Genomic DNA, 23,902 nt, shown 5'->3' on the forward strand with positions numbered 1-23,902 from the left:
AGTTCTGTGGGTGGATCAGTGTGATGGAGGGGCTGCCGCCCTCTGTGGAGCTTGGCTTAGCTCTTTGTTCCGGGAAGCTGTGTCAGTTCGAGATACTGCTGCTGCCCAAAGACCTGAGTTCACGGGTCAGTTTCCAGAACCTGAAAGGGCAGACAGTGGAAGATCTGCCTGTCATCAGCTTACTGGTGAGGCTCCGAGGTACTTTCAGGCTTGCCCAGTCCTGTTGAAGTCGACTTTATGGGAGACACGAAGAGAAGCTGGCCGAAAAGCTGGCTGCACGGATTGAGGAGAGATGCGAACACACTGATGAGAGATGTTGTGCTACAGTGGAGAATACTGGCCTGGAGACAGCTGTAGAGGATACCAGGCTCCAAAGGCTTTCATGAGACATATTGAACCTCGCTGACACCGGCAGAAACATACGGAGTGCCAACGTGGACTTGAGGAACTTCCTCAATTTTCTGCTCCAAGAACGGGTCCAAGATCCCTGACGTCTAAAAGAGAAGAGATGGCAGAGGTGATCGAAACGCTGAAGTTCTTGGAAGAGGTCTTGAGAATCCACACATCCCAAGGGGCATTTCCAAGCCATTCATACCAAAGTGCAGCAAGCCCAGGTAAGCCTTTTCCCAGGTTTGGGCCTAGCTATCAAGCACTTGCTCTTCCCTCCCCTCCACTCAGGCATCCATTTTGAAGGATCACTACCTGAGCTGCTATGAAGCCAGCACGAGAAGAGCAAGCCCCTCCTACAATAAGAGTTCCTCCAGCTTCACACTCTGTGAACATCAGTGAACACCTTAAAGGTCAAATAGTCTCGACTGCAATAGATAGGAATTGAATACTTTGCTCACACAAAGAAACGATAGCCTTCTGCTAGATTCAGCAAATGCTGGGTTTATGCCTTCTCTGGGGTGAATGGAGTGTGGTAAGTGAGGGGAATCTTTGACTGAACTTGAATATGTATTAGGCCTCCATTTCTCAAGACATTATAGGTAAATATTAAAAGTCAGATAGGGAACTGAACAGTAAAAGTCGCCAATGACATTAAAGATACAGATTATGAGGACCGTCTTTCAGTTGAGTCAAGCCCCCGGGAACTCTATAGCATGGGCGTTGCAGACTTGGTTGCGTTAAATTGCTTTACCCAACATGATCGGATGATTAAGCGTTCTCATCACTGATAGAAGAACATCTGGCTCTCAGTAGACTAGCATGGCTGCAGCAGGGTTCTCATAGATACAATGCTTCTAGGTGATTTTGCATTCAAACCTAAATGTATATATTTGGTTTGTTTTCATTTGTATTTTCCAAGAGAGGGATGTTACCCCTTGAAATGCCATCATTGGCCAGTAGGTGTCATTGGGAGTAAAGGGCAGCACATGCACAAGTGAATCCAAGGTTGGGGGTTATTTCATGTTTCCAATAGATATTTCATTGTTCCTGTTGGTTTCGGAGGCTTCAACAGGAAAGAGTTGACATGACCCCTTTAGCAGTTTGGACTGCTACTTTGCATTCTATCTGTCTATGTTTTCCTTACAGCTGACAAAATGTTACCGAAATTGACAATTCTGATTTCTAGGTCCATTTAGTACGTTTCAAGACTAACTTCATTTTCGTATAACTCCCAAAACATGTTAATCAATTCTATTTAACTTTTTAAAGACTGCAAATGAGATATCAACACAATGTCAAAACTGTAGTGTTCGGACAATCCCTCCCACCACGGCTGTATAGAAACAAAGAGCTAAACAAAAATCACATTTCTGTGAAATGTATCTGGAAAGTGTTGATTCATCGATGCCCAGTTGGCAGAGAAGCAGTGCAACCTCCGCTCACATGCTCCCATGTACAAAGCAATGGAAACATCCACTCACACAGCCCTTGGCACAGGACACTTGCCGAACAGAGGTCTGTTACTTCCAAGGACAGGATGAGGCCTCAGATCCCCTGGAAACAGGATAAGGCAAAGCAGGGAATGGAAACCAGTGCAGGGTCTGACCCCTGGTGATGGAGCAGCAAAGGTGAAACTCTCTTTAACATGGACACACACTCTCAAGCGGACAGGAGACATGGGATTGAAGGTGATGCGCTGAGTGTTAGAAGAGTGCACAGCAGATACTTGGCTGACAGAACTCCAAGAAACAAGCGCAAATTATCCCCACAGTTGATTCTGAGACCAAGATCTGAGCTGCCAAATTTGAGGTAGCAGAGGCAGCGGTCAGTGAGGGATAGGGCTACGGATGATGGCACACGCTGAGTCTCAGGGATCTGGAGTGCGTTGTGGGATGTGGTGGGTCCTATCAAGAGAGCAAACCGACCCGTGACGCCAATGAGAAAGCAACCACACTGGCGCGCGCGGTTGAGATTACCGATATGTCCCATGGCCACACCCAGTGCATCTGCAGGACCAGAGACCAATTGGACATTTTGCCAATAGAGCACGTGTGGGGCTGAATCAGAGATATCGTGCATCGGGTCTGAGGGATCCAGGGGGCCTTGGGTTTGAAATCAGAATGAAAAGCCTTAGGATCTTCTTCATTCATAACCTGGGCTAGGATTATGGATTTGTTTGAGGCACAGGATGCACAACAACTCTGTGGTTGCCTCCGTGCACCCGTGCCACAAGGATGAGAGGACAAGGAAGAGTGGTCCAAGTCCACCGCGTGAGAAGATGAAGTATTTCCTCCAGCATTATCTCCCAAAAGCAGATGCTACGTTTTGAATGGCACAGGCACGGTACTGCACCGAGGACACCAAGATCAGTCTGCGGGATCTTTCCAGCAGGCCCTGAAGTGTGACATCCATACATATGATTCCACAGGTGTTTCTGTAGACAGCGAAGTTCTGGGAAGAACTGGTTTCATTGGGACATTCCCGTGGCATTATAAAGCACAAGCGCACTCTCAGTTTGCTGTTTTGGAATCACTCCAAAATGACATAGAGCAGAATGCAGAGCTGAGAGCCTTTAGAAGCTTCATTTCCACCAGAGGATGTGTCCTGTGAACATTCAGATTTGTGAGATAAGCGTAATGAAAATGAGGTTATGCTAATCGAAATAGTATGGGGTGTTCATCACAACAAAGGCAACACAAGCAATTGGAGAAATACCAGACAACACACTCAGGAACAGGACATGGCATCAATGTCTAGCAGAAATTGTCCTCGCAGAAATCTCATGGAATTGCGTAGAGCCAAGAGTCTAAAATTTCTCTTAACAAAACCCTAGAAGTCTACATTAGATACCTGAAATTACCTGACCAGTAGAGATGAAGAAGTACAGTAAAAGAAACAGGAAGTACCATTTTCAATTCCAATGAGGTTGAAGGCCCAAAAGATAAGCTTTCAAACAACTAGACTGCAAAACGCTATCCAGAGCAAGTATTGAAAATGGAGGTGAGGGAAACACTGAAGAACAACAGTGTCTCAGAATCACAAAAGGCAGAATACCAGAAAAGGGGAAGAGAAAGCCTTAAGACGAGCCAAATAATATCAGAAAACTCAGTGGATGAGATAATATCAGGGCTAAAATTCAGTCCTAAGCAGACTAGATAATGCGGAGGGACACGTGAATGACTGTGAAGACAGGGGAACAGAAATCCCTCGGTCAGAAGCAGACATAGGAAAGCAAGTGCAAACCAATGAAAACATTGCTGTTGAATCCTGGGTAAGACAAGGCATGAAAAACTTGGATTCGGACCAGTCCCAGATGGAAAAGCAAGAGATAAAGAAACAAAAATTGTCTGAAAAGTTATCTGTAGAAAAATCAGAGTGAAACTGAAAAGCCAAGAAAGAATCATCTATGCAAATTCAGGAAGTACACAGCGTCCAAAGGAGGTGGAATCCCAATAGACCTACCAGCAGCTGTATGATTCAATCCTATAAAGTTCATGAGCATCACAGTGATTTAAAATGTGCCTAGAGAAAAGAACATAGTCACAAGAGAACCTCCAGAGGAGTTTCAGCTGATATCTCGGCAGAAATTTTGCAAGACAGGGAGGAGTGCTAGGACATAGATCATATCCTGAAGGGCAAAATGTTGCCATGTAGGGTAGCCTATGCCACATGACCGCCATTTCTAATAACAGCAGAGCTAGAGAATTCCACAGACCGACAAATCTTAAAAGAATTCTGCAGTTCAAAACTTATCCTAAAATAAAACTTTAGAATTCTCCCCTGAATAGAAAAGCAGCAAGATGAAATGGAAAGAAGAAAACCAGTATTGGAAATGCAAAAAGAGCATGAGTGGTAAATAAGAAACAAGAAGGCAAGGAGTACATCAAAAACCTAAAAGTTCGAGAGGGAAGCATGAAATCGTAGGTAATTGGAAGCACTATCTTAAGTGAATCAGATTATTTGAGTCTCTGTTGGAAGCGAACGGAGAGATGCATGGCCTGACGTCTTTGCAAAACAAACGAGAAGCAGACCAACAAAGAATCATCAAGCAAACAAGCACCAAAATGGTACGTTTGGCTGACATATACCAAGGGAACCATGATTATTCAAAAGAAAATACTCAAAGTGATGTCAAGGATCATTCAGCACGCATCGGCCCAGTATAGCATCTTGCGTGTACTCAGCACCCTTGTTTTCCGAAATCAGAGGTGTACATTTATATTCATAAATATTGATTCATAAAAGCATATGGTGACCTTCCCCAAATGCCGATTTGGAATCGAATGGATTCCTAATCCGTGATATAGACTTGCACGTCTTCCAACAGGATGAATGTATGCCATATTCTACCCTACGTCAAGAAGAAATGGCATAAGCCTATAACAAAGACAAGTAGCTCTGCAAAATTGTACTAAGGCAAAAGAGACAGACAGTAAAGTGCACATTGGGATTGGTTTCATTCGTAGGAATTTCAGTCCCCATGATATAAATGGATCCATGTCCTTAGAGTGTGGGTGTTTCAACAGAATACATCTGACGGATATGTATTTTGGGTGTATGGATATTACAGAAACAGAATTTTCCTTTAGTGGGTTCTCTTTGTACTGTGAACTGTTAGAACGTTTAAAGACGTTTGAAATCATAAACTATAAATGGACACACTTCCCTCCGTTTGTACTGTGCATACAGATCTGAGCAAAAGGAAAAGGGAAGAAAAAGCCCATAGGACGCTAGTGGATAGAATCACATTTTCCTTTGGAGCTACTTGTCTCATGCAGCCCCTCTCCCAACACTGACAAAATGCAGCCACCTTTGTGGATGGCAGTTGCCTGTTTAATTCCAGGTGGAATTTTGATGTGTTCCACGAGGCTTGTTGTGGCCTGTGGATCCATGGTAACTGGGCAGAGCCCTGTGGGTGGATCAGTGTGATGGAGGGGCTACCGCCCTCTGTGGAGCTTCTCTTAGGTCTCTATTTTGGGAAGCTTTGTAAGTTCGAGATACTGCTTCTGCCCAATGGCTTGTGTTCACGGGTCAGTTTTCAGAAACTTAAAGAGCAGACAGTGAAAGTAATGCCTGTCATCAGCTCACTGGTGAGTCTCCGAGGTACTTTCAGAATTGCCCAGTCCTTTAGAATTTGACTTTATAGGAGACAGGAAGAGAATCTGGCAGAAAAGCTGTCTGCACGGATTGAGGAGAGATGCGAACACATTGATTAGAGTTGTTCTGCTACATGAAGAATACTGTCATGGAGACAGCTGTAGAGAATACCAAGCTTGGAAGACATTCATGGACATATTGTGCCTCGTTGATACTGTCAGTAACATGTGGAATGTGAACATGCACTTGAGGAATGTACTAAATTCTCTGCTCCAAGTACGGGTCCAATTTTGCTTCCGTCCAAAACAGAAGAGAAGGTAGAAATGATAGAAGCTCTCATGTTCTTGGAAGATGTCCTGAAATTCCAAACGTCCCACGGGGCTTTTACAAACCACTCAGACGACCAAGAACCAAGCCCCGGGAAGCCTTTCCCCAGGGTTGTTCCTTGCTCTCAAGCACTTGCTTTTCCCTGCCCTTCACTCAGTTATCCATTTCAGAGAATCAGTCCTTGAACTGCATAGAAGCCAGTAGGAGCACAGGAAGCCCCTCCTAGAATCAGAGTTCCTCCACCTTCACATTCTGTGCACAACAGTGAACTCCTCCATGGTCAACTACTCTTGACTAAAATAGGTTGGTTTGAATTCTTAGCTCACACTGTGAAATGATGACCTTCCCCCAGATTCAGATCATGCTGGGGTTTTATCTACTTTGGTGTGAAGGGTGTTTTGTAAGTGAGTGGATTCTTTGCCTGAATTTGAATATTTATTTATCCTCAGTTTTTCAAAAAAGTATTTGTAACTATTATAATTCTGTTATTGAAATTAAGTGTAATTGTTGGCATAGATATGTAGTGACACATTTTTTGTGGACCATCTTTTCCCTTCAGTCAAGTACCGGCTGCAGGATATAATGTGGTTGCCATATTTGTCGGGTTTGTGTTTCTCAACATAATTGGACGATTAAACATTCTCATCTTTCATAGAAGAGCACATGATTCTCAATAGCCTAGCAAAACTGCAGCAGTGTTCTCATATCTATAACGTCTCTAAGTGCTATTGAAACCAAGCCTATATAAAAATACATTGTTTGGGTTTCTTTGTGCTTTCCTAAATATTAATGTTGCCCTTGTATCGCCAACATTGACCAGTATGTGCCATTATTAGGAAAGGGCACCACATGAACAATGGAAACCCATGGTTGTGGTTGTTAATGATTCTAAGAATTATTTCATTGTTTTTCTTAGTGTTGGAAGCACCAAGAGAAAAGTGTTGACCTGCCTCCTTCATGACTTTTGGTTAACTATTTGAAAGTCTGTTAACTATTTGAAAGTCTGCAATGGAGGTATGTACACATTGTCAGACTTGGAATCTTCAAACACATCCTTCCACCATTGATATAGAGAAAAATAGCTAAACAAGGATCAAGTGTCTGTGAGTTATGTCTAAATTGTGTTAATTTATCCATGCCAAACTGGCAGAGTACCAGTGCAATCTTCGCTCACTCTCTCCCATGTATACAGCAAGATAAGCATCCACTCTCACGGCCCTTGGCTCAGGATCCCTGCTGAATAATGGCCAAGCATCTCTTACTTCAAAAGTCAGAAAGAATTCTCACATAACCTGGAAAGAGTAGAAGGCAAAGTAGAGAATGGAAATCAGTGCAGGACCTGAACATGGGGGAAGGAGCAGTAAAGGGGAAACTGTGTTTTACTGGGATGCACACTCTAAAGTGGACAGGTCATTTAAGATGGAAGACGATGTGCTGAGGGTTAAAAGAGTGCATAGTGGACGTTTGATTGACATAACTGAAAGCAATAATCACAAAATTTCTCTGCAATTGATTCCCAGACCAAGACTCCATCTGCCAATTTTGAGCTAGGTGTGCCTGTGGAATCTGTGTGTTAAGGGTGTGGCTGATGTCACAAATTTATTCCCAGGGGTTTGGAGATTGTTTTGGGCTGTGGTTGGTACTATCTAGAGAACAGATCTGCCTGGGTCCTCTCTTAATATTAAATCTGCTGGCATATGTGTTGTGGATTAGTTAGTAACCCAGGGCCTTAGTCACAGCCTTTTCACATCCACAGTATAATTGCTCATTTTCTCCATAAAGGAGAAATGGTCTCAATCAGAGCCATCTTTATCCGGTTTCTAGAATCCAGGGCAATTTAGTGTTGAAATAAGATTCTATAGCCAAAAGATCTGCAACTTTCATAGGCAGGATTGAAATTTCTTATTGTCCAAAGCAGAGGTTTTTGAAATGCTCCATGCTTGCCTTTGAGTTCCCATGCCTTATTGACAAGAGTTTTTGGAGCAGAGATCTGCTGAAAAATAGGGGAATTTGAAGCCTTTCCATCAACCTTGCCTACCACATGCTAATGCAACTATAGTTGTGGTGCTGACCCAGTACTACACTAAGGACCCGATTGTGGCACTGCAGGATTGTTTCAGCAGGTTCTAATGTGTGACATCATTAGATTTGTTTCCACTTTTGTTTTTGCTTGGAGAGAACCTGAGGGAACCCATTATAAAATTTTGACTTTTAGGTGGCAAGAGTAAGGACGAATGCACTTTCATGAGAGTGTATTGGAACCATTCCCTCTCCACATATCCAGCCTGCAGCCCAGAAACCATTTGGAAACCTCTATTCCAGCAAAAATTACTTGTCCCAGCACTGTCAGAGCTATGATAAACTTTTAACCAAAATGACACTCTGCTAACTTTACTAGAATAGGTTATATTCACCACAACAAAAACCACAGTAGCAATCATAGATATAACAGGCAACGGACACAGAAGGAATGCATGGCATACCAAAAACAATCCTCACAGCATTAAAACTAAATGTGCACAGAAATGATTTCACTTACAAAAGCCATTCAAGTCTGTAATAGATAACTGATAATCCTTAACCCATAGCGATAGAGAGATATAATAAAGTTAAAAGAACTATTCCAAATTTTCAAAAGACAGGAGTCTCCTGAAAGAACATCCAATGTATTAGACCCCCAAAATTTACTAGAACATGACTTGAAAAGGGAGGACATAAAAACACTGAAGGAAATCTTGAGTCTATGAATACAAATGCAGGCTAGTATAAATGGAAAGAGAAACACTTTAGATGAGCCAAATATAATCGGAAAACTCAATGGTGAGAATAGCTAAGCTAAAGACAGTCCAAATCGGACTAGATAATGCACAGGAACAAATAAATGACTTAGAAAACAGGATAACTGCAATCACTCAGTCAGAACACGACATAGAAAAGCAGGTGAAAACCAATGCAAGCCATGCAACTGAAACCTGGGATAAGAGAAAACATACCAGTGTATGACTCATAGGGATCCCACATGGAAAAGAATAAAGACAAATGGTTTGAAAAGGTATTTGAAGAAATCAGACTGAAATTTTCTTAAACCAAATATAGAACCGGCTATCTCAACACAGCAAGCACAGAGCGTCCAAGCATAATGAACCCCAGTAGGCCTACAACAATATGTATTCTAATTTAAATGGCCAAAATTGATAATAAGGAAATGATTCTAAATGCACCAAAATAGAAACAAGTGCATTGCAAGAGAACTTTTTAATGTCTTCAGCTGATTTCTCAACAGATAGATTGGTATTTTTTTCTTCCCTCTTTCCTTTTGTGTTGATCTCTATTCCAAGAACTGATGAAAGGCAGATTCCTTCAGTCTAAACAAGATGAATGGGCAGAGATTCTAAAAGTGTTCAAGTTCTTGGACAAGGTCATCAGAATCAACACATCTCAAGGGGCTTTTTCAGACAATACAAGAGACCATGCACCAAGCCCTGTTTATCCTTTTCCCAGGAGTGGGCCAATGTATTAAGACTTGCTGTTCCTTCACACTCAACCAGCCATGCAGGTATAACCTCAGTCTGCTACTGCAGGAGAATTAGAGCCAGGTCCAATTTTACCAATACTGTAAGGAGAAACTGAGCCTGCTACTGCAGGATACACAGAACTGTGTCCCATTTCACCAATCTTTCAAGGAGACCCTAAGCCTACTCCTGCAGGAGCCTCAGAGCCGAATCACATTCCACCAGCTGTGTAGGAAGACCATCATGCCTTCACTTGCAATGGATCCAGGAATGTGTCCAATTACACTAGCCTTGTACGGACACCTTGAGCCTGTTCCTGCAGGAGAAACAGATCTCTGTCATATTCCACCATCCCTCCAGGAAGATGCAGGGCCTCCTCCTGCAGGAGACTCAGGAATTGGTCCAATTTCACCAGTCCTGCAGGAAGACTCTGAGCCAATTCCTGCAGGAGACCCAGGACTGGGTCCCATTCCATCAATCATGCACTAAGACCTTGAAGTGGGTCCAATTCCACTAGCCTTGCTGGGTGACCCACAAGCCTGATCCTGCAGGAAAATTAGAGATATGTCATATTCCAGAAGCCCTGCAGGAAGACTGAAAGCCTGCTTCTGCAGGAGACCCAGGAATAGGTCCAAATACGCCAGCCTTGCTGGAAGAGCACAAACCTGATCCTGCAGGTGATACACAGTGAGGTACAATTCCAACAGCCCTGCAGGGATATCCTGAGGCCACTTCGGCAGGAAACACATGACTGGGTCACATTCCAATACCCCAGAAGGGAGACCATGAGCCTGCTACTCCAGGAAACCGAGAACTTCGTCCCATTCCACCAAACCTGCAGTCCAACACTAAGACTGCATCTGCAGAAAACACAGTGCGGGTCACGTAACACCACACCTGTAGTGAGACTACAAACCTGCTTCTGGGGTGGACCAAGCCATTCACAGAGAACATGAGCCAGCTCCTGCAGAAGAACAAGAGTTGTGTGACATTCTACCAGCTCTGCAGGTAATCTGTAGGCTTGTTCCTGCAGGAGACAGACATCCCAGTCCAATTCCATCAGCCTCTCCAGGGAGAACCCCAGCCTCCTCCTGCAGGAGAGACAGAACTAGATCCCATTCCACCAACCCTGCATGGAAACACTGAGCTTGCTCCTGCAGCATAACCACAGCCAAGTCGTATTCCACAAACCCTGCAGGGAGACACTGAGCCTGCAATTGTATGAGACCCAGGACTGGGACCAATTCCAACAGCTCTCCAGGGAATTCCTCACCTGCTCCCATAGGAGACTAAAAGCCATCAGTTCTGGTGGGTTCCCTGAGCCTGCATCTGCAAAAGAACCACAGGGTGGAGTCACAATCCACCAGCCCTGCAAAGAGAACAGAACCTGCTACTGCAGGAGACACAGGACTAGGTCCCATTCCACCAACCTTGCAGGGATACCCTGAGCCTTGGACCAAGGAGTGAGACAAATTCTGCTAACCTTCTAGGGAGACCATGAGCTTCTCCTGCAAGAGAACCAGAGATGGGTCATATTACAGTATTCTTCCAGGAAGACCCAAGGCCTGCTCCTGCAGGAGATGCAAGAACAGGCCCAATTCCACCAGCCTGAAGGCAGAGTCCAAATCTGTTCTGGCAGGTGACTTAGAGAAGGGGCCCATTCCACCAGCCCTGCAGGGAGACTCTGAGCCTACTACTACAGGAGACCCAGGAATGGGTCCCACTAAACCAACCCTGAAGGGAGACACAGAATCTACACTTGCAGGAACCACAGAGCCAGGACACATTTCATCAGCCCTGAAGTGACCCCTGAGCTGGGTCCAATTACACTATCCTTGCAAGGAGACTCTGTGCCTACTCCTGAAGCAGAACCAGTGATGGGTCATGTTCCAACAGCCCTGCAGGAAGACCTGGAGCTGCTTCTGCAGAAGACTCAGGATAGGGTCTGATTCCACCATCCCAGCAGTGAGAAAACTAGCCTGCTCCTGCAAGTGACCAAGGTCTGAGTCATATTCAACTAGCCATGCAGGAAGAACGTAAGCCTGCCGTTGCAGGAAACTCAGAACCATGTGCCATTCCAGCAACACTGCAAGGAGACTCTGAGCCTGCCCCTGCAGGAAACAGAAACCCAGTCACATTCCACAAGCACTACAGGGATACCAGAGCCTGCACATGCAGGAGACCCAGGCCTGGGACCAATTCTACCAACCCTGTGGAAAGACCCTGAATCAGCTCTAGCATTAGACTAAGAGCCATGTCACATTCTAACAGCCCTACAGGTAATTTATCAGCCTGCAACCTACACCTTCAAAAGACCCAAGAATTGGACCAATTCCAATGGCACTGCAGGGAGACCATGAGCCATGTCCAATTCCACTAGCCCTGCAGGAAGGCCCCGAGCCTACTCCTGCAGGAGAACCTGAGATTGGTCATGTTGCATCATGAGACTGCTCCTCCAGGAGACCCAGGAATATGTCCCATCCACCAGCCCTGCAGGGAAACCCTGAGACTGTCCCTTCAGGAGAACCACAACTGGGTCACATTTCACTAGCAATGTAGGGAGACTTAGAGCCTACACCTTCAAGACACCCAAGAATTGGAACAATTCCAGCAGCACTGCAGGGACACCATTAGCCAGGTCCAATTCCACTAGCCCTGCATGTAGACCCCGAGCATGCTCCTGTAGGAGACCCAGCACTGGGTCTCATTCCACAAGGCTTGCAGGGAGAAACTCTGCCTGTTTCTGCAAGAGACCAACAGCTGAGTCACATTTCAGCCCTGAAGGGAGACCCCAGTCCTGCACCTGCAAAGGACCTAAGACTGGAACAAAATCGACTAGCCCTGTAGGGGGACCCTGAGCCTGCTTCTGAAAGAGAATCAGAGATGGGTCATATTCCAACAACCCAGCAGGGACAGTCCAAGCCTGCTCCTGCAGGAGATATAGAGCAGGGTGAAATTGAAAAACCTTGCAGGGACACCCTGAATCTGCTGCTGCAGGAGAAAAATGATGGGGTCTCATTCCACAAGCCTTACAAGGATACCCTGAGCCTGGTCTTGCATGAGATCCTGAGCTGGCTCCTGCAGGAGACCCAGGACTGGGTCCCATTCCAACAACCCTGCTGGGGAACCCGAGCCTGCACCTGCAAAACACACAGAACCGTGTCACATCCCACCAGCTCTGCAGACTGTAAGACTAGCCCTACAGGAGACCTAGAGACAGGTTACATTACCAGTCCTGCAGGGAGACCCTGAGCCTGATCTTGTAGCTCCCCCTGCACCTACACACATACTTCTATGAGACCCAGAGCCAATTCAGGCATCAACACCCCTACGGGCTGAGATGTCTCTGCAACCACCAACACTGTCATCTAATTCTAAGAATCAACCCACTCCCAGACCCGAACTTTACTTCCCTTCTCCTGGCATCATTTTTGTTTGTTTTTTCTGTCATTTCCTTGTTTTCTTTCATGTCATTTAGAGTACCATCTATTTTTATGTTTTAAGTTTACCATAATAAAATTTAGATATTTTTCCATTTTAAATTGTGCAATTCAGGAGCATTAAGTGCATTCACAATGCTGTGTAACCATCGTCACTGTCTAGTTTCAGACTGTTTCTTTCCTCAAAATAAAACCTCGTATCCAAAGCACACATTCTCTTTTCTCCCTCCCTCAACCCCTGACAAGCCCTAATCCTCTTTCTCTCTGTGTGTCTTTCCCTACACTGGATGTTCCCTATCAATGAAATCATACAAAAGGTGGCTGTTTGTGTCTGCTCTCATATTTTAATAAGGGATTGGTGTTTTTATTTTTACTTGAAGTAGCATTTTGGTTATTTGAAAGGGAAAGCCAGGTGGATTAAAGATGAGATGTACAAAATGAATATTTTTAGTAACTATGTGCATAATCTCGAGATAGGCACTGCTATTCTATGTGTGAAACCAGAGCAAGGAGGGAGATGCTTAGCTCTTCCTGTGGCAAAACATAACCTAACAAAATAAAAAAATAATAATAATCAAAATCCATGAAAGACAAACCACAACATGGAAAAATCATTTTTCATAACCTAAAGTCAGAGAAAGGTTTCACATCCCTGTGGTCCAAAAATATTTTGAAACACTGTGTTCTAAACAGAAACAGAACAAACACATGCAATTCCAACAAGAGGCAATGCAGGTGGCCAGTGTATATTAGAGATCCTCGACCTCTCAAGTGAGGATGCACGAAGATGTTCACACTTCAGAGACAGCATTGGTCAACATCACACTGGCAGGCCTTTAGCCTGGTGACAACCAGCTCTAGTGACAACATGAGGAGGCAGAGGCCACAGTAGATCCCCTGGAGGGAAGAGTGAGCAGACTCTCCGCTCTGGGAGAACAGTATGCAGGATGCATCACAGTTCCACAAGTGCACCACTTTCCGAGCAGTGCTGATGCTTAGTGTTGATCATACTAAAATTCTTGCACAATTTTTCAAAGATGTCTTTTCAAGGATGTTCATCACAGTCCTGGTTAAACTACTAGGGAAATGGAAGCAACATTAATGTTCATGGAGAGGGGGTGGGATTCATCAGTTCTGGTTCACATGGAGGAATGAATGTTGTGCAGCTGGAAAAATGAGTGCTAGGTCTTTACCTGATGTCAAGGAAGCCCTCAGTTTGGATGCCTGTTAATCCATCATCTACATCCCAGATGCCATCTATATGACCACATATGTGTCAAATCATCATAGATGTAAATGAATCTTGTGGTGTGTGAGAGACAGAGGCAGAGAGAATGAGAGAGATAGAGACTGAGAGATGTTCACCAAACCATTAATGACGGTCACTTCTGGGAGTGGGATTTGCAAATCTCTGCACTTTTCCTTTAGGCAACATTTCAAGCGTTTATAATGTATCTATATTGCTTTACTAATTCTAAGGTATTAAAAGCATATGTTACTTGAGATTCATTCATATTTCATCTATAGAATAAAGTTTATTATTTTTATTTTAAAATATCTGTTACAAGTACAATCAGCATTTATGAGAGTAAAATGATAAATTCTAAAGAATAAAGAATCAGATAAAGAAAAAAATCTTTTGGTGATTCAGACACAGGCCAGCTAGTTGGCAGTAAATGGCAGGGTGGGACAGGTTTCTCCAGAAGGTTGTGTATGTTCTGAATCAGCATCCAATAGAGGCAAGGAAAAATTACAAGACTTGTACGCTGAAAACTACAACAGCTTGTTAAGAGTAATTAAGAAAGACCTAGCCCTATTTTAAAATTTGAAGGAGCCAAAATGGCAGAGTAGACAGACTCACAGCTTGACCTCTCCCACTAATACACAAAGAATTACATCTACAAAAACATTGAATTGCACAGAAACCTCCTGAACTTTGGTAGAGTGTCTCTTATTTTGAAATACTGGAAGATTCTCACAAAATATGGTAAGGAATAAAAAGAGAAAAGAAAAATTCAGTGCAGGACTGATCCTGCAGGGAAAGAGTAGCATAGGAAGAAAGGCACCCTCACACTGGGACACAACCTCTCTAGCTGGGAGATCAGCTAGGAAAGAAGCAGAGCTTCCAAGGTTTGGAGGAGACAGTGGCAACTGCATGGCAGGCAGAACTGGGGAAAACTGACACAGAGGGTCCCTGTGATGACCAGCCCCAGACATGAGCTAGCAGGGATGAGCCAGAACTGGCTACTGGAGTCAGTGAAGAGCCCAGGCAGAGGGCTGGGTCACACTGCAGAGAGGCAGCCTCAGGAAACTAGAGGGCAGTGTGAGCTCTGGCTGTGTGTGTGTGTTTGTGGAACAGAACAGACTGAAACTCTCATAAAAAAGCACCAATGTTGGTATAATGGGGGAGGAATGAAACACAGCTGTGCCAAAGTCACTTTCTCCACTTGGCTCCATTGTTGGTGTGTTCTCATGAGAAGAGAAATGGGGCTTGGTGATAGCCAACACTGCTGCACAAAGGCAGAGCTGAATGTTGACTCCATACCCTGTGCCATTGCAACTTCACAGGCGGGACTGAGATTTGTTTACAGCCCCAGGCAGAGAGGGTGGATTTGCTGTATCTGGTAAGTTTGTGGATCCACACCTCTGAGACTTACAGGCAGTAAGTGGAGTTCTGACTCAAGAAGGGTGGTCAGTGAGGGTATTTACAACAGGGTGGTGTATGGTTTCATATGTGGGTGCGGGATTGGGGTTTGAGCTGAACCTGTAGTGGACCACAAATTCTGTGTGTGACTGCACACTTGCTAAGGCAGGTCCAAGGGACTGACACTGCTGGATCTGCATGATGTTTCCTGGGGCTCAGAACCTGAGGGGCACCAGAGTAGGTGGCTGACATCCCCATAGCTAAGGCAGGGATAAAGCCAACATCAACAAATAGTACTTTGTAAGTTTGCATAACAAGTGACAGGCAACACCACAGAGAGAACTCCCCAGTGAACATCTTCTGCCTATTTTTCTTCACAACTGAAGTGCTCCAACCCTGCCTACTACATATCACAGCTCAGAAACGGGTCTAGAAGAAATACATAGAGCCAGAGAAATATAAGTAAAATAAAGAAGCCAAGGAACCACTTTCAATTAAAAGAACAAGAGAAATCCCCTGAAAGAACAATCAGTAAAATAGACTTTGATAGTCTACTAGACTTCAAAAAGGGAATGATCAACTCACTGAAAGAACTAAAAGAGACTATCAATAAAGACAGATAACTTTAAAAAGAAAACTTAAACTATAAAGAAGAGCTAGTTAAAAATAGAAAATTCAACTACAGGCAATCAAAAGAAGACTAGATAATGCAGAGGAATGAATAAATGACTTAGGAGACAAGATAAAAGAAATAACCCAAAAAGAACAGCAGACAGAAAAGTCAATAAAAACCAATTAAAGCAAGATAATATAAAGTGTGCCAGCCTATGCATAATGGTGAGTCCCAGAAGGAGAAGAAAGAGAAAGGGGGATTGAAAAGATAGTTAAAGAAATCATGACTGAAAACTTTCCAAACCTTAAGAAGGAAAGAATTATCCAAGTATAGGAGGCACACAGGGTCCCAAACAAGGAGAATCCAAACAGACCTACACCAAGACATATTATAGTTAAAATGGTTAAAGTTAAATAAAATATTCTAAAGGCAGTGAGAGAAAAACAAAGTGTTTGTTACAATGGAGTCCCATAAGCTTTCAGCAGATTTCACTACCTAAAAACTTCTGGCCAGAAGGGAGTGGCAAGATATATTCAAAGTCCTTAATAAGAAAAGGCTGCAAACTAGGATATTCTATCTAGAAAGACTATCCTTTAGAACAGAAAGAAAGAATTTCACAGACAAGCAAAAACTAAAAGAATTCAGCAGTACTAAATCTATGCTAAAAAAAAATTTGAAAGTTCTAATCTAAATAAAAAATAAACAGGAAGCTATAGAAATTAAGAAACCATAATTGGAAATGCAATAAATACAGTGAGTTGCAAGGGAAAACATGAGGATATAAATAAGTCAGTAAGTCAATAAAGAAAACAAGAAAGCAAACAAGAAAGAGAGAATAGCAAAATCATAAAAGGTGGAAGAGGAGAGCAAGAGAAATATATTTTTTTTTCTCTTTTTTTTCTTTTTTCTCTTTGTCTTCTTTCTTTTTAGGATGCACTTGAGCCCACATGACTATCAACTAAAACCAAACAGATGAAGTAAGGGGTTACCATACTTGAATGACAAGATAACCACAAATCAGAAGTATATAATAGAGTCATAAAACCCAAAAAGAAACCAAGCTAATAGAAAAGGAATTTATCAAATCACAAAAATAAAAATAATTAAAAGAAAGAAACAAATAAATACCAAAATCAACTGGAAAACAAATTTCAAAATGGCTATAAACCCACATCTATAAAATAACTACTATAAATGTCAATGGACTAAATGTTCCAATCAAAAGAAAAAGAGTGAAGGAGGAGGAAAGAAGGTGGAGTAAAAAAGATGCTCAGAGCTCACCCTCTCCCACAAATTCACCAAGAGTGACATCCACAGACACACCCACCACCCAGAACACCTGCTGAACTTTGACAGAATATTGGCTTCTTCAAAAGATAAAATTTTCCACAAATCTGGTGGGAGAACAGGAGAAAAGAAGAAAAAGGAAAATAGTTCTGGACCATTCCAATGGGGAGGGAGCTGCAAAGGAGGAATAGCATTAATACACTGGGTCTCCCCAACTCCAATGGCGAGTTCAGCAGGATGGAGATGGAACCTCAGAGGCTCAGATCTGTATAGAATAGACTTTGACTGACAGAACTAAGTTAATTGGGCATAAAGGGTCCCAACGATCCCCAGCCCTAGACACGAACCAGCAGGGGTGGGATGGGACAGGCTTTCTGAGTTGAGCAGAGGACTCGGGCTGACTCTACAGAGGAAACCTTGGGGGACTGCAATGTTCTGTGTGCCATGGCTTGGAGAGTATACAGAACAGCCTGGGTCCCCCATAAAATACAAAAAAAAAAAAGGCAAAAAACACTGCTGGTGTGCCCTGGGGGGAAGGGGAGCCATAGTCTTTGTGTCCGCAGACCCACAGTACCATTATTGGAGACTTCTTGGGAGAAGAGAGTCAAGGCTCAGCCACAGCCACCATATTTTCTGGTGCATGGTTCCCAGGTAGAGGAGGGGTCAAAACCCGCATCTTTACCTAGGGGCTCCACAACCTCATAGGTGGGACTGAGATTTGTTTACAGTCCCAAGAAGAAGGGACCATTACACACTGATGCCTCTCTGAGTTGGCTCTTCTAAGACAAATGCACAAGAAGCAGTGTTCTGGAACAGAGCAGAGGTGAGGGCTAGTGCAGCAGTTTCCTCTGAGTCCACCTACAAAGCATGGACCTAATGCGGCAGGGGAGCTACCTGCCAACTACCTTGCACAAGTGTGGTCCTGGGACCAGGCATCTGGTGGGGGGTGCAGACCACCCATTTAATGATGCTGGGACACAGACCAGGGGCAAGACTGGAAGGCCTCTGGAACCAGCAAGTGGAGTTTTCACAGCAGGATATGGGCAGGAGTGTGACAACCACAGGACAAAAAGTAGCTCCTGCTCAATAGCCAGGGCAGATTCAGGCCACCAGAACACCAGCCACACCACCAACAAAGGGGATAACAGGCAAAAGTCGTAGAAGGAAGACTTGGCAACCACCCATAGTTAAAAATAACCTTATGACAAAATTATTAAGAGTGTATATTCTTGGAGAAAGGCCAAGATAGTGGAGTATAAGGATGCTTGTATCTTATCCTCTCCAATAAATTCACCAAGACTGACATTCACAGACACACCCATCCACTCAGGACATCTGCTGAACTTTGATAAAACATTGCCATCTTCAAAAGACAAAATGTGCCACCAATCTGGTAGGAGAAAAGGAAAAAAGAAGGAAGAAAATGCAAAATGGCTTGGGTTGGTCCTTTGAAGAGGGAGCAGCAAAGGAGGGATAGTGCTGGTTGACTGGGTCTCCCTCTTTCCAACGGAGAGGTCAGCAGGATGGACAGGGAACCTCTGAGGCTCAGATGTGTACAGAACCACCCTTGATTGACAGAATTAAGTTAAATGGGCACAAGGTGTGTCAACAACCCCCAAACCTAGAAGTGAATCAGGGATGGGAAGGGACAGGCTGCTGGATCCAGGCAGACTCTGGTTGACTGTACATAGGTAACCCTGGGGGAGTGCAGTGTGCTGTGGACAACTGCTTGGATTGTATACAGATCAGAACAGCCTGGGCCTCCCATAAAATAAGAAAAAAAATAAAGCAAAGCAATATTGCTGGCTTGCCTGGGGGATGGGTGTTTCGTCCTTTGTTTCTGCTGACTCACGGCAACATAACTGGTGTTTTCTCAGAATAAGAGAGATGAGGCTCAGCAATAGCCATCATACCCACCCAGGCAGACATGGGGTTGAAACCTGAATATGTACCTGGCAGTTCTGCAACCTCATAGGTGGGACTGAGACTTGTTTACATCCCCAGACATATAGGACGTTTCTGTCCTGGTGCCTCTACGAACTCACACCTCTAAGACAAATGAACAAGGAGCAACGTTCTGGCAAAGAGCAGGGACTAGGGCTGGTGTGGCCATTTGCCTCAAGCCCACCCACAGAGTGTGGAACAGATGTGGAGTGGGGAGTAGCACTGAATAGGGGAGCAACCAACCCAACTACTGTGGAGGACTGCTGCACCTGGACACGGCATTGGGAAGGGGCACAACCTGCCCACCTAACATGCAGGAGTGCAGCACCAAGATGCAGCACTGGGAGGAGATGTGACATGTCTACCTACAGGCACTGGGAGCAGCACAGACCAAGGGTGTGACCAGAGGGTCTCTGGAAACAACGAGCTGAGTTCATGAAGCAAGGCAAGGGCAGGAGCTGTGACAACCACAAAACAAAGAGGAGTCCCCATTCAATAGCCAGGATAGGCTCTAGTTAACAGGTTAATGGCCACATCATTAATCAAAGGGATAACAGACAAAAGGCACAGAAGTAAGTCTTGGTAACCACACATATTTAAGAAGGACCTCTTGATAAAATTACTAAGGGCACACAATCTCCACGGGAACATACTCTTTTCTTTTTCTGTTCCATTTTCTTTTACTTTTTAAATGTTACTTCTTAAATAATTTTTATATTTCTATTTTAATCCCTTTAAAAATTTTCTTTTAAAATACTTTTATTATTATCTTTCAATTTGTTCAATTTCATTTTTATCCTTGTTTTGTTCTTCTGTTGTGATTATACTCTGTTCTCAAATATTTTTTCTTCCTTTAATATTTTAAAAATTCATCCCAACTCAATTGTTATCTTGTTTCAATATGTTCTTCTGTTATTGATTATACTGCTTTTAAAACTAATTTCTTTGTGCTTAGTTTTATTTCTGCATCCACTTTATATAAATAAATAAACTCTTGAAAGACCACAGTAGATAATTGATACCCCATAAGCCATAGTGCCAAAGAGATATAAGCAAGATATAAAAGCAGAGCAACCTGTCTCAATTAAAAGAACAAGATAAACCCCCTGAAAGAACAATCAATGAAATAGACATTGATAGTCTACTAGATGATTTCAAAAAAGGAGTGATCAAAGTACTGAAGGAACTAAAAGAGATTGTGTATAGAGACAGAGAATATGTCAAAAAACGAAATTGAAACTCTAAAGAGGAGCCAGTGAAGATTGGAAAACTCATTTGCTGAGAGGAGAGTTGAGGTAAAGGCTGTAAAATGTAGGCTGGATAATTGAGAGGAATGAATATGTGACTTAGAAGACAGGACAACAAAACAGCTGAGAGACAACAAATAAAAACCAATGAAAGCAATATAAGGGACCTATGGAGTAACATAAAGCATGCCAACCTACTCATAATGGGGGTCCCAGAAGGAGAAGAAAGAACAAAGGAGATTGAAAAGATATTTGAAGAAACCATGACTGAAAACTTCCCAAACCTAAAGAAGGAATCAGATAACCAAACACAGGAAACAAAGAGCGTCCCAAACAAGGAGGACCCAAACAGACCCACACCAAGACATATTACAATCAGGATAACCAGGGTTGAGAATGGGAAATGATTCTAAAGGCAGCAAGAGAAAAACAAAGGATGAGATACAAGGAAACCCCCATAAGACTTTCAGCTGATTTCTCTACAAAAACAGTACAGGCCAGAAGGGAGAAGCAAGGTATATTCAAAGTCCTGAATGAAAAAATGATGCAGCCTAGGATACTTTATCCAGCAAGGGTATCCTTTAGAATAGAAGGAGAGATAAAGAACTTCATAGACAAGCAAAAACTAAAAGAAGTTTGCAACACTAAACCTATGCTAAAGGAAATATTGAAAGACCTACTCTAAATAGAAAAGAAGCAGGATGCTACAAAAAGGAGAAAACCATAATTGGAAAGGTGATTGCTAAAATGAATTACAACAGAATAAACATGAAATCATAAAGGAGGGCATCTAAATCATTAAGGGTGGGAGAGGCGAGCAAGAAAATATACAGGTTTCTCTCTCTATCTCTTTCTCTCTGTCTCTCTTTTTTGTTCTTGGTAGGATGGGTTTGAGCTTATATTACTATCTGTTTAAAACAAACAGATATAGTAATGGGTTAATATATGTACAAAGTAGGGTAACCACAAGCCAAAAAGTTACAATAGAGTCACAAAACTAAAAAGACACCAAGATAATAAAAAGGAAAATTATCAAACCACAAAAAGAAAAAGTAAGAAACAAAGAGGAAATACAAAATGAACTGCAAAACAAAGTTCAAAATGTAATAAACTCATTTCTATCAATAATTACTATAAATGTCAATGGACTAAATGCTTTAATCAAAGGACATAGAGTGCAGAGTGGATAATAAAGCAAGTATCTACAATACGCTGTATACAAGTGACCCACGTTAGGGAGAAGGACACACATAGATGGAAAGTGAGAGGATTGAAAAAGATATTCCACACAAATGGAAATGACAAGAAAGCAGGAATATCAACAGTGATTTCAAATAAAATAGACTTTAAAACAAAGATTATAAAGAAAGATTAAGAAGGACATTTTATAATGATTAAAGGAGTCATAGATGAAGATATTACACTCATTAACATATATGAACACAACATAGGAGCACCTAAATACATAACAGATAAAGAGAAATTACTAAGAGATAAAAAGGGAAAATTTGATCGGAATACAATCACGGTAGAAGAATTTAACAATCCATTAATATCACTGGACAGATCTTCCATACATAAAATTAATAAGACAACATAGAAATTAAATGATACAATAGAACAATTTGTCTTGGGTAATATTTTCAGAACATTATATTTCCCTAAAATAGAACATACATTCTTCTCAAGTGCACATACCACATTTTCTAGGATAGATCATATACTTTGGCACAAAAGAAGCATTAACAATTTGAAGAAGATAGAAAATATTTGAAGCAACTTTTTCTGACCACAATACCATGAAACTAGAAATTAACTACAGAAAAATAAAGGAGAAATAAATGACAATATGGAGGTTAAACAACATACTACTTTAAAAAAAAAAGGTGGATGATGAAATCAAAGAAGCAATAAAAAACACATTGAGACAAATGATGATGAAAACACAACCACACAGAACCTATGGGATCCAGAAAAGGCAGTGCTTAGAGGGAAGTTTATAGCGAGAGAATCAGGTCTACCTCAAAAACGAGGAACAACTGCAATAAACAATCAAACTTACCACCTAAAAGAATTAGAAAAAGAAAAGCAAAAATAACAAAAGTAAGCAGAAGGAAGGAAATAATAAAGATCAGGGAGGAAATAAATAAAATAGAGATATAAGGAACATTTGAAAAAATCAAGCCAAGAGATGGTTTCCTGAAAGAGTAAACACAATTGACAATATTATGTTCTATGCTGGAAATTGACACAACAATGCAAACTGACTATAACTCAATAAAATAAAAATTAAAAAATAAATATATTAACAAAAGAAAAAAGAAAAGGTAGTTTCTACTCACCAGACTGGAGGAGGGGACTGCAACCCATGCTTGGTCACACCCCATGGGAAAGCCTGGGGTCAGGATCAGAGGAGCAGGGTGCTGTGGACATAATCTGTCACAGGGTTTCTGCAGGAGGGGAGTGTGAGGCATGTGAGCAGGCTGAGGACTGGCCATTTGAGTAAGTTCATGGGCTCTGTGGTGGAGGGGGTCCCCCAAGAGTCTGTACTTGACTCTGGGTGAGTTGGGCAGGTGGACAGTGGCTCAGTGTGAGCCCAAGTCCAGTGGAGGAGGTAGTGAGTTAGATCTAGAAGGACTCCTTCTGGGGTGGGAGGGCCCACAAGGGAGGCAGGAGGCCAAGTCCAGATGACTGAGAACAGAGTGTGTCCTGCATAGGGCTGCAGGGCAGATGAAAGCTAGTCTACAGAAGGTGGAAACACGGTCCATACAAGGGCTCAGCTCAGATGTCACCTCCTCAGAGGAGCCTTCTCTGCCTGCACAGTCTACAGGGACAGCCTCCTCCACGCACATCTCCCCAGCAGACACCTGCTCCATTTCCTGCATAGCATTCAGGACCCGGGCCCCTGCTCCGTACCCAGTCATGGTTCCGCTGCCCTGAGGAAAAGCCCTCACAGGAGCCATAAAGCCCTGCATGACCTGGGCCCCACCTCTCTGTCTCCTCTGACACCACTGTCTCCACCTGGCCCTCTTCTCCTCCACTCCTGCACTCCTGACTTCCCCGAGCCCTGTGTGCTCTCCAGAGCACATGTCCCTCCTAACATGCTGTGTGTGCTCACTGTGTCTAATCCACTGCATGCCTCCCACCCAGGTCAGTATCCAACACACAGTAGGGCTCAGTAAGTAGAGAATGAATGACTCTTACCATGACTGCTGGGAAGACTTTTGTCTGTGGCCTACAGTGATCACAAACCCGTCACACAATCTCTGAGGTCCTACTGTGTGTTGGGTGGGTTCCAGATACTGGGCACAGCAGGTAGTGAAGCAGTCAGGTCTCCATCCTCATGCAGCAGACAGCCTGGTGGGGGACACAGAGAAAATTAAGTAAAATATACACAATGT

General features: G+C 43.1%; 1 long non-coding RNA gene across 1 annotated transcript in view; it reads right to left on the minus strand.

Moving 5' to 3' along the window:
- Window positions 1-239: 239 nt before the first annotated feature.
- The window catches only part of LOC140693945 (uncharacterized), a 33,360-nt gene continuing 9,697 nt past the window's right edge, over window positions 240-23,902 (minus strand). Inside the window, exons 3-4 of the long non-coding RNA XR_012069664.1 lie at window positions 23,706-23,858; window positions 240-494 (exon numbers count right to left, since the gene is read on the minus strand). This is a non-coding gene — a long non-coding RNA (uncharacterized lncRNA). The remainder of the gene's footprint in view (window positions 495-23,705; window positions 23,859-23,902) is intronic.

The sequence above is a fragment of the Vicugna pacos genome, unplaced genomic scaffold, assembly GCF_048564905.1.
Source record: "Vicugna pacos unplaced genomic scaffold, VicPac4 scaffold_20, whole genome shotgun sequence".
NCBI classification, from domain to species: Eukaryota; Metazoa; Chordata; class Mammalia; order Artiodactyla; family Camelidae; genus Vicugna; species Vicugna pacos.